This window comes from Protopterus annectens, chromosome 11.part0 (assembly GCF_019279795.1).
Source record: "Protopterus annectens isolate FY-2018-M chromosome 11.part0, PAN1.0, whole genome shotgun sequence".
Taxonomy (NCBI): Eukaryota; Metazoa; Chordata; order Ceratodontiformes; family Protopteridae; genus Protopterus; species Protopterus annectens.
Window position 1 is genome coordinate 1,546,730,923 of NC_056745.1, and position 8,181 is coordinate 1,546,739,103.

The following is an 8,181-nucleotide window of genomic DNA, read 5'->3' on the forward strand; positions in this document are numbered from 1 at the left end:
TATGTTTTTTGTTTGTAGTCTGCTTGTTCTCCTTTCTGTTTCATAGTAGACTTTACTAGGTCCTGTGGTTTTTGTCCCACATCTCAAATGTATGCATTTAGGTGAATTGGCAGCTGTCTAAATTTCAAAGAGGTTCACATGTGGATAGAAGTGAGTATGTGTGTGTTCTGTGTTTGGCAAGTGTTCTGTCTAAGATTGTTTCTTAGTATTACAGCTATTGGCTGTCAGGATCCGCTCTGAGTGCTTTGCAGCTCTGAATAGGAGAAGCTGGGTACTGACACACAAATTAAATAATTTGTTTTACGGTTGTACTGGGGAAGAAAGAGGGCAGACCAGCAGGTACCTTGGCTAAGTGAGGTTTTCCTGACCAAAAGTCTGAAATGTGATGGGAGGATGATGCAGGACCCTTTAAGAAAAGTTATGCACAATTTCATGCAAATTTGTTACAATGTACACTGAAAAACTGACTAGCATATCTATTCATCCCCTTTGTTAACTGTGGGGGAGCTGACCAAACATGACTATTTACAGCCATAATCCAGACCGCACTGTGATATAATAATTGTAAGTAAAACAGAAAGTAGAAATATGTAAAAAAAATTATTGCAAGTATGTACTCTTTTACAGATGCATATAGATGCACTTACAAGTATTTGCAGTTCTGAAAGATGGATAATTCTCAACAGTCACAGAAAGGAAAAAGACATTCAGATATGGTAAATGTCTTGTGCTATAACTCATTCCACACTTTTCGGCCACCTAACCTGGACCGAAACACCAAAGGCGGAGGTGTGTCCATATTCTTTAAGGATATCCACACCTCCAGGCTAGTTGCTCAGCATAATGTATCCGAGGTTATCCAAGTGCAACTAACTCTGGGCAAAACTGCAATCCAAATTGTAGCTTGCAACAGATCTCCCACCATGCCCCAGGATTCCCACTCCTCTTTTCTTGATATACTGGAAAATATTAGGGTTCAACCAAACACCCTAATAATGGGCAATTTCAACTACCACACCATTAACTGGGAAAACTACTCATGTACCAATTCCTTCACTCAACGCTTTCTGGAATTCATAAATTCGAATACCCTGGGTCAACTTATCCACACCCCCACCAGGGGCAACAATATCCTAGACCTAGTCATTACCAACATGAGTGACCGGTGTTCCACACCTGAAGTCAACCCCTCGTTGGTCAGATCTGACCATAAGCTAACCACCCTAGATATCCATATCCCGCCCCCACCCCCCATTAAGGAAACCATGGAAAAACATTTCTCCAAAGTCGACTTCATGCTTCTTAAGACAGAAGTGGCGAACTTCATGACACCCATGCAGATGGACAATACAGTTACGACTGCTGAATCCTGCACAAATGCACTCTATAAGCACTTACACGAGTGCATGGATCATGCTATCCCAAACAGAACCAAGACACTATCCTCCAAAAAAAGGAAGCCAATCTGGTGGTCCCCTGCCACAAACACACTCTACAACAGAAGGAAGAAACTGTTGCAAAAGAGAGTAAAATCCCATGATTGGAGGAGCTCCCTGGTCAGCCTCAGTAAGAAGCTGAGATCCCTTATAAGATCCTCCAAAGCTAGCTACAAAAACAAAATCACCACTGATTCTAGGGGCAACCACAAAACATTCTATAGCAATGTCAAGAATCTCAGTGGCAACACCCAGATCTCTGCTCTGTGTTACTGCACAACGACATGAAAATTACAGAACCAACTGATATTGTCAATAACCTGGAAGATAGGTTCAGTGCTAACTTTACCCCCCTCTCACCCCCTAAAGGCCCATATCTATACAGGAAGAATGCAGAGTCCCTGTAATCACAACTATGCAGGTAAAAGCTGCACTCTCTAAAGCCAGAAACACAGCATCCATGGGACCAGGCAACATCCCAGGCTGCGTTTTACACAAACTTCAGAAAGAACTGGCTCCCCACCTAAGCACCATGTTCAATTATAGCCTCATGTCAGGCTTTGTGCTCACTGAATGGGGCACAGCAAAATTTATCCCACGCCACAAAGGGGGAGGCACCACTGGTCCCGGGAACTATCGCCCTATTAGCCTGATGAGCCTGGTCTGTAAAGCGATGGAACGTATCATCATGGAACTCATAAACAGACATTGGTAACCTCCAAACTCTGGACCCCACCCAGTTCAGGTTTGTGAAAGGCAGATCATGCCTCCTGAACCTGATCTACTTCTTTGAGGCAGTCACCAAAGCCGTAGATGAGGGTAAGGTGGTTCACATACCCTATCTTGACCTCACCAAGGCTTTCAACGCCATCCCCCATTCTGGAATTATAGCTAAACTCACTAAACTAGGTATATATCCCTGCATCACAAGATGGGTTGCCAACAGGCTCACTGACAGAACTCACACTGTAAAAGTTGCAGACTCAAAATCTGACTTCAAACCAGTGACAAGTGAAGCACCACAGGGTTCAGTCCTAGGACCTCTCCTATTTAGTATCTACTTCTCTGAAGTACAGGCTAACACAGAAGGCCTTTGGCTAACCAAGTTTGCAGATGACTGCAAACTAGGAGCCATAGTAGAGTCCCCAAATGATATGGACATCCTACAGAAGGGCCTCACTGAGACAGATGCCAGGTGTCAGAGCCATGGCTTCAAGCTCAATGCCAAAAAGTGCACTGTCATCCCCTTTGGTAAAAACTCAGTACCCATGAACTACCACATAGGCAGCAGTCTACTTAACGCCAAATGTGTGAGAGACCTTGGGACCCAGTTGAACACTAGTCTCTCCTTTGATAATCACATCACCACAGTAGTCAGGAAATCTTTCTACGTGGCACACCTCATCACAAAAGGGTTATCATCCAGGAAAAAAAGAGGTCATTTTTCCCCTCTACTCGACACTCATTAGACCCATTATAGGGTACAACGCCCCTTTTGGAATGTACCTCACAAGACATTGCAGCAGCTGGAAAGGCTACAGAAGTACCTCACAAAGAGGAGTACTGGCCTCAAACAGATGCCCTACACTGACCATCTCAAAAAACTCCAGCTTTACTCCGTAGCATATCGCCTACTCCGAGGTGATCTCTGCCTATCATATAAAGCTATGTCAAACCCAGAGCTGTTGGACATGCTACACCTAAAGAAATCCCAATCCCTCCAAGCTACATGCTCTAGGCACCTAAACCTTGTCACCACAATAAACAGGACATACTGGAGGGATATATTCCTGTCCCAAAGACTTCCCATACTCGGGGAACAAACTAGCCATCTATGTCAAACAAAGTTCCTCATTAGCACTCTTCAAGAAAAATCTTGATGAGTGGATGGGAAATAGGAAATACACCCCAGGGATCACTTCTGTGGCTCTACTCGCCAGGGGCACAGAAAAATAACTTTCTTGGGTGGCATTAGCCAGGGAACCTTGTTGGCTAGGCTTACTTAAGCCCTTGGGCTGATAGCCTAGTACCTACCTATGAACCTATATTATATTGACCAGAGTAATGCCACAAAAATGTCAAGGAGTTCAGTGATGGGGTAAGCAACAAATTTAAACTAAGGTGATAGACAAACTGAGAAATGAATGACACAGTGTGGATAACCTGCTGCAACAACAATTCATCAGAAAAGGGTATGAGAGACGCAGCAGAACATTATTACTAAAGGTATACTGCAACACAAAATCTCCGAACTTCCATCAAGAGAATTGATTAAAGTCCATGTAGGAATGCAAAGTTGGGAAAGAGCAGGAAAAGGGAAAAATGAGGCATTTTTAGCCCAGAAAAGAATGATCTAAGGGCATGTATGTATTTAACATTTGTTAATTGAGGAAGAGGGCTGGTCAGAGACCCTTTTTGGCCATGACCCATCTCACAGAAGCAAGGATTAACAGAATATATATAAGAACACTTTAGTAAGCTGATGGACTGGCATGTCTTTCAACAATGGTAGGAAAGTGATCCCCGGCGAACATCCACGCAGACACCACACAGACAGTTACCAGAAGTTAGAACTGAAGTCTCCCCCCTGGGCTAAGCAGAGCTCTTCCCATTTAGCCATCATGTAGAACTGTTTGATGTAATAGAAATGTATAGGTATATTGACAGAAGGCAGATAAAGGGTATAAAAATATATAAAACATTGGTACTACAGATGAACACAGTAAGTGGAGCCATTAAGAAAGTTCCTTGTAATGGAATAGAAATAACTAGTGTACACAATGTGTGCAGGTAAGCTCATAACAGAAAAATGCAGGAAAAAAGAAATGATGCAAATGAGAAAAATGACACTATAAAAGAATCATCGAATAGAAAGGACTGTAAACAAGAAAAATTAAAACGTAACATTATTAGAAGAATATAGAAAAGGGGTTGATCATCAAATAGTTTTAGATTAACAGATGTATTAAAACAGCACACAATATTAAAGCATCTCAAGATTTATTTTATACCATTTTAGAGGGAAAAAAGTAAAAATATCAGCACAAGCAAAACAACTTTGAAGGTATACAGAGTAATATAAGGAAAAGGCACAAAACAAGTAGGCCATTCATGACCCAAAACAAATTTTATAGGGAAATGGGAAAGAAAACCGTAGTAATGCCATCCAGAATAGAAGAAATCAATACATTGGCTATATAGGTACAAAGATTCTATTGGGCATAATAAAGGTGTTAAACAGATTAATAAAATATAGGATGAATGGAATTAAGTAGCAGTGAAACTGAGAAGTTTAAGAAAGGCTTCTGTAGAGAAAAACACAGGTCTGGATGTTGTACATAACTTTTCGTTAATAGTCTTAATATCTTCTGGAAAAATATGATATACATAATGTAAGGAAATGTGGAAACCTTTGGTTTCTTGGACACTTAAACTAGATAAATACTTTCTGAAATAAGCTCAACAGAGTTAGTCAACACTCCCACTAGACCAGCTCTACCAACAACCACATTTCTCTCTTATACCTAATGATAACTAACTGCCCACAGACATTGACTGTCGCAAGCTATTCTGTCTGTATCCTGAGATAACTTATAGTAGAGGCACAAATTTGAAGAAACTAATGGAGGTGGATATTAACACCAACATTTATAAAATGTCTAAAATGAGTAAATGCGGAACATGTAGCACATGTACATTTATAAATGATGGGCCTTATGTTGCAGTCCAAAATTACAGAAGAGCCATTAGATGCCCTGGATATTGTAATTGCAACACTAAGATGGTTGTGTATATTGCTACATGTGTAAGTTGTCCAACTTATTACATTGGGAAGACTATCATAAAACTTAGACTACGGATATTGGAACTTGTAAGGGATATTAAAAACGAGATGTCAGTGAGTTCATTATACCTTCATAGCCAGAAGTGTATTAATTTTAAAACATCCTATTTTTTGTGATTGATAGAGTTCCTAATAATACAAAAGGAGGTGATCAAAAGACCTTATTGGAAGCAAAGAATGCCTGTGGCAACTAAGACTGGATGCTTCCGATTCACCAGGAATTAATGAGCATATTTCTATTTCTAGTATACTAAAGTACAAACCACAGTGTATTTAATGAATTTCATAAGGGGCCATTATTTTATACATTGTATACATTTTTATAGTAATTTATTAATTATTTATTACAGGTTTCACATTATTACATGCTATGTAAATATGGTTATTTAAATATTAGTGTTCAATATTTATATGTATATATTTAATATTACTACAGGTTATTTAATCCATTTCTTTTTAACAAGGTATTTGCATACATAATTGACTTATGCTTTTCATCGGTTTTAATGAAAGGGTGTTGTGTGTGTGTGTGTGTGTGTGTGTTTTTTACTATTTAAGAAGGCCTTTTTTTAATTAAAATGTACTCTGATGATGCCCAGTATGGAGAGTGGGTGAAAGCACTTATTTTGTTCAATAAACTTCCCCAGGTATTGCCTGTATGAGTTTAAGTAAGAATAATACCTTGTTTTAAAGGCACTCTTCATGGGTAAGGGGCTATGGAAGACAGAGAGAGAGAAGGGTGAGAGAGTCCTGGAGTGCTAGATCAGTGACGTCTGTATGAAGGTGGCACATGTGAAGTCTAATCTGAAACTGAAAACTCATTCCCATAACAGTAGTCCATATGCCCTTTATACCCTTGGGGGCCAGGTTGCATTTTGTGAAATGACTAGTTAGACTTGTGAGTATTATAACCTGCTGGGTACCAACAGTCTGGCTCGAAAGACAATACCTCTGAAGTGAGATGGGTCCCTTTTTTATATTTGGTGGCAGTGTTTGCCACTGTTCCTCATGTAACTGGTTTGCAGGGTGGGATTCAAACCCTGTCAGCGCCATTAGTTGTCATAGCTTTTGTATACAGGCAAACATTTTACAAATATGTCAACAATTTTTTTCCAATTAAAGACAAGACAAAATAAAGACTAAGGGGATGGCTGCCTGTGAAAAGTAGATTGATTAAAGCATGGGCATTGTGAAAAGCTGAAGCAAGTAAAAACTAACAGCTTAGGTAAAATTCACATGCTCGATACTCACTACCATGCCTGGGTGTCCGCAAAGAAGGCATATGGAGATAGTATAAAACAATGAACTAGAGGAGGAGAAGAGAAAACTCTGGTGTGGAAGAGCCTTGTAGATGTCCAGCAAAAAGCAGTTCAGGTTTCATCTTTGATACGTGAGATGGCTTCCAGTAATTTAAAGGAAAAATAAATCAGATGATCTCAGAAGTGTTTAAACTGTGTGAGACACTAAAGGATTATATCCAATCAAAAGATAACATGCTGGAAAAATAAAGTAAGCTTTAGTAGCTGTTCAAATAAGCCGATAAAACTGCAGAAATTGAAATAAAGGAAAGACTGGATGAATATGTCTTCTCAAGAAATGTTTCAAAAAATGTCCAACTGAAAGGGAGACCATGTAGAGAAAACCTGGAATTTTTGGGGGGCTGCTGTACCAGAGAAACTAGAAGCAATAGATTGCATTCATTTTATGAAAGTGTAGATAAGTAATTGGACTGGTATTCCACAGCAGAATTTGTTAATTGAAAGGACATACCATGTGTATGCGCCAAAATTGGCCATGAAAAATAAACCAAAACCTATATTACTAAAGATGTAGACATGCCAGCAACTAGAGCTGCTCCTGACAAAGTTGTGGAAGTAAGGAAAAGGTTAAAAAACTGGGGACACCAGACTTTTTGTGGAAAATAATTATTCACTGTACACCAGGCAGAAGAAAAGTGAGTTTATCCCTGCAGTCAGGGCATGTTGAGAGGCAGGTGTGTGATTCAAGATGCTATATCTAGCTGTATGTAGAACATTTTTTCTTGGAGAATCAAACACATTTTTGGATGCAAAACAGGCTAAGAAGGAACTAAAACAGTTTACCTATCAATTAGTGAGCCAACAAGTTGAAGGGAACTTTGCTTTTCATTCTTCTAACAATAGCAAAGCTAATAGAGAGAACTTGCCAATAAAACCTTTTCCAAATAGAGTTTTAAATACTGGGTTGTTATTCTGATGAAGTCTCTATGAGACGAAAGCGATAAATAAATTGTTCATTTGTGGAATTTTAAACACCTGAGTCATTGGTTCTTAGTCTGTGGCCATCACCAAGGTAATTATTTTTGGTTTATCGTTTTTTTTCTTTCCCCAGATACCAACAGTTTTGTTTTGGTACCTTTTCCCTTATTCCAAATGAAAATGATTCAGTGACAGAAAAAAACACTGGAGCTGACTAGAAAAATCAGGAATACCTTGCACTTGAACCAGAGACAGTTATTGATGGTTGAGCTGGTGAAGAAGATGTGCAAGAATGTGAAAGTAGGAAATAAGTGCTTTCCATAAGATAGAGGTGGCTAAAATAGATTGGAAGTTGGTTGACTATGTTAAATTGGTTGGAGAATTGTAAATTCCCACTTTGCTATGAATATTTAGGACAATGAAGGGACCGAATGTCTAATTTTAAGTAATAAAAAGAGCTTTTGTTCTTAGTAAAATGTGTACAATAAAAGGTGTGTAAACTACATCCATCAAGTAGTTTTTATAGTATGCAGAGGTAATTTTAAATGTGAGATAAGGAATGTGTCACAGCAGTGACTGCTGTTTATGGCAGCAATATTAAAATAAGAAAGTAAATTGTCTTCAGTGTAATCCATGTAGGTTTATACTGTAACAAAATAAAGGC

The 8,181-nt window shown here is 39.1% G+C and overlaps 1 protein-coding gene across 1 annotated transcript in view; it reads left to right on the top strand.

Moving 5' to 3' along the window:
* The window catches only part of ANKRD16 (ankyrin repeat domain 16), a 371,524-nt gene that overhangs the window by 1,554 nt on the left and 361,789 nt on the right, over positions 1–8,181 (top strand). The gene's annotated exons all lie outside the window — the stretch shown is intronic.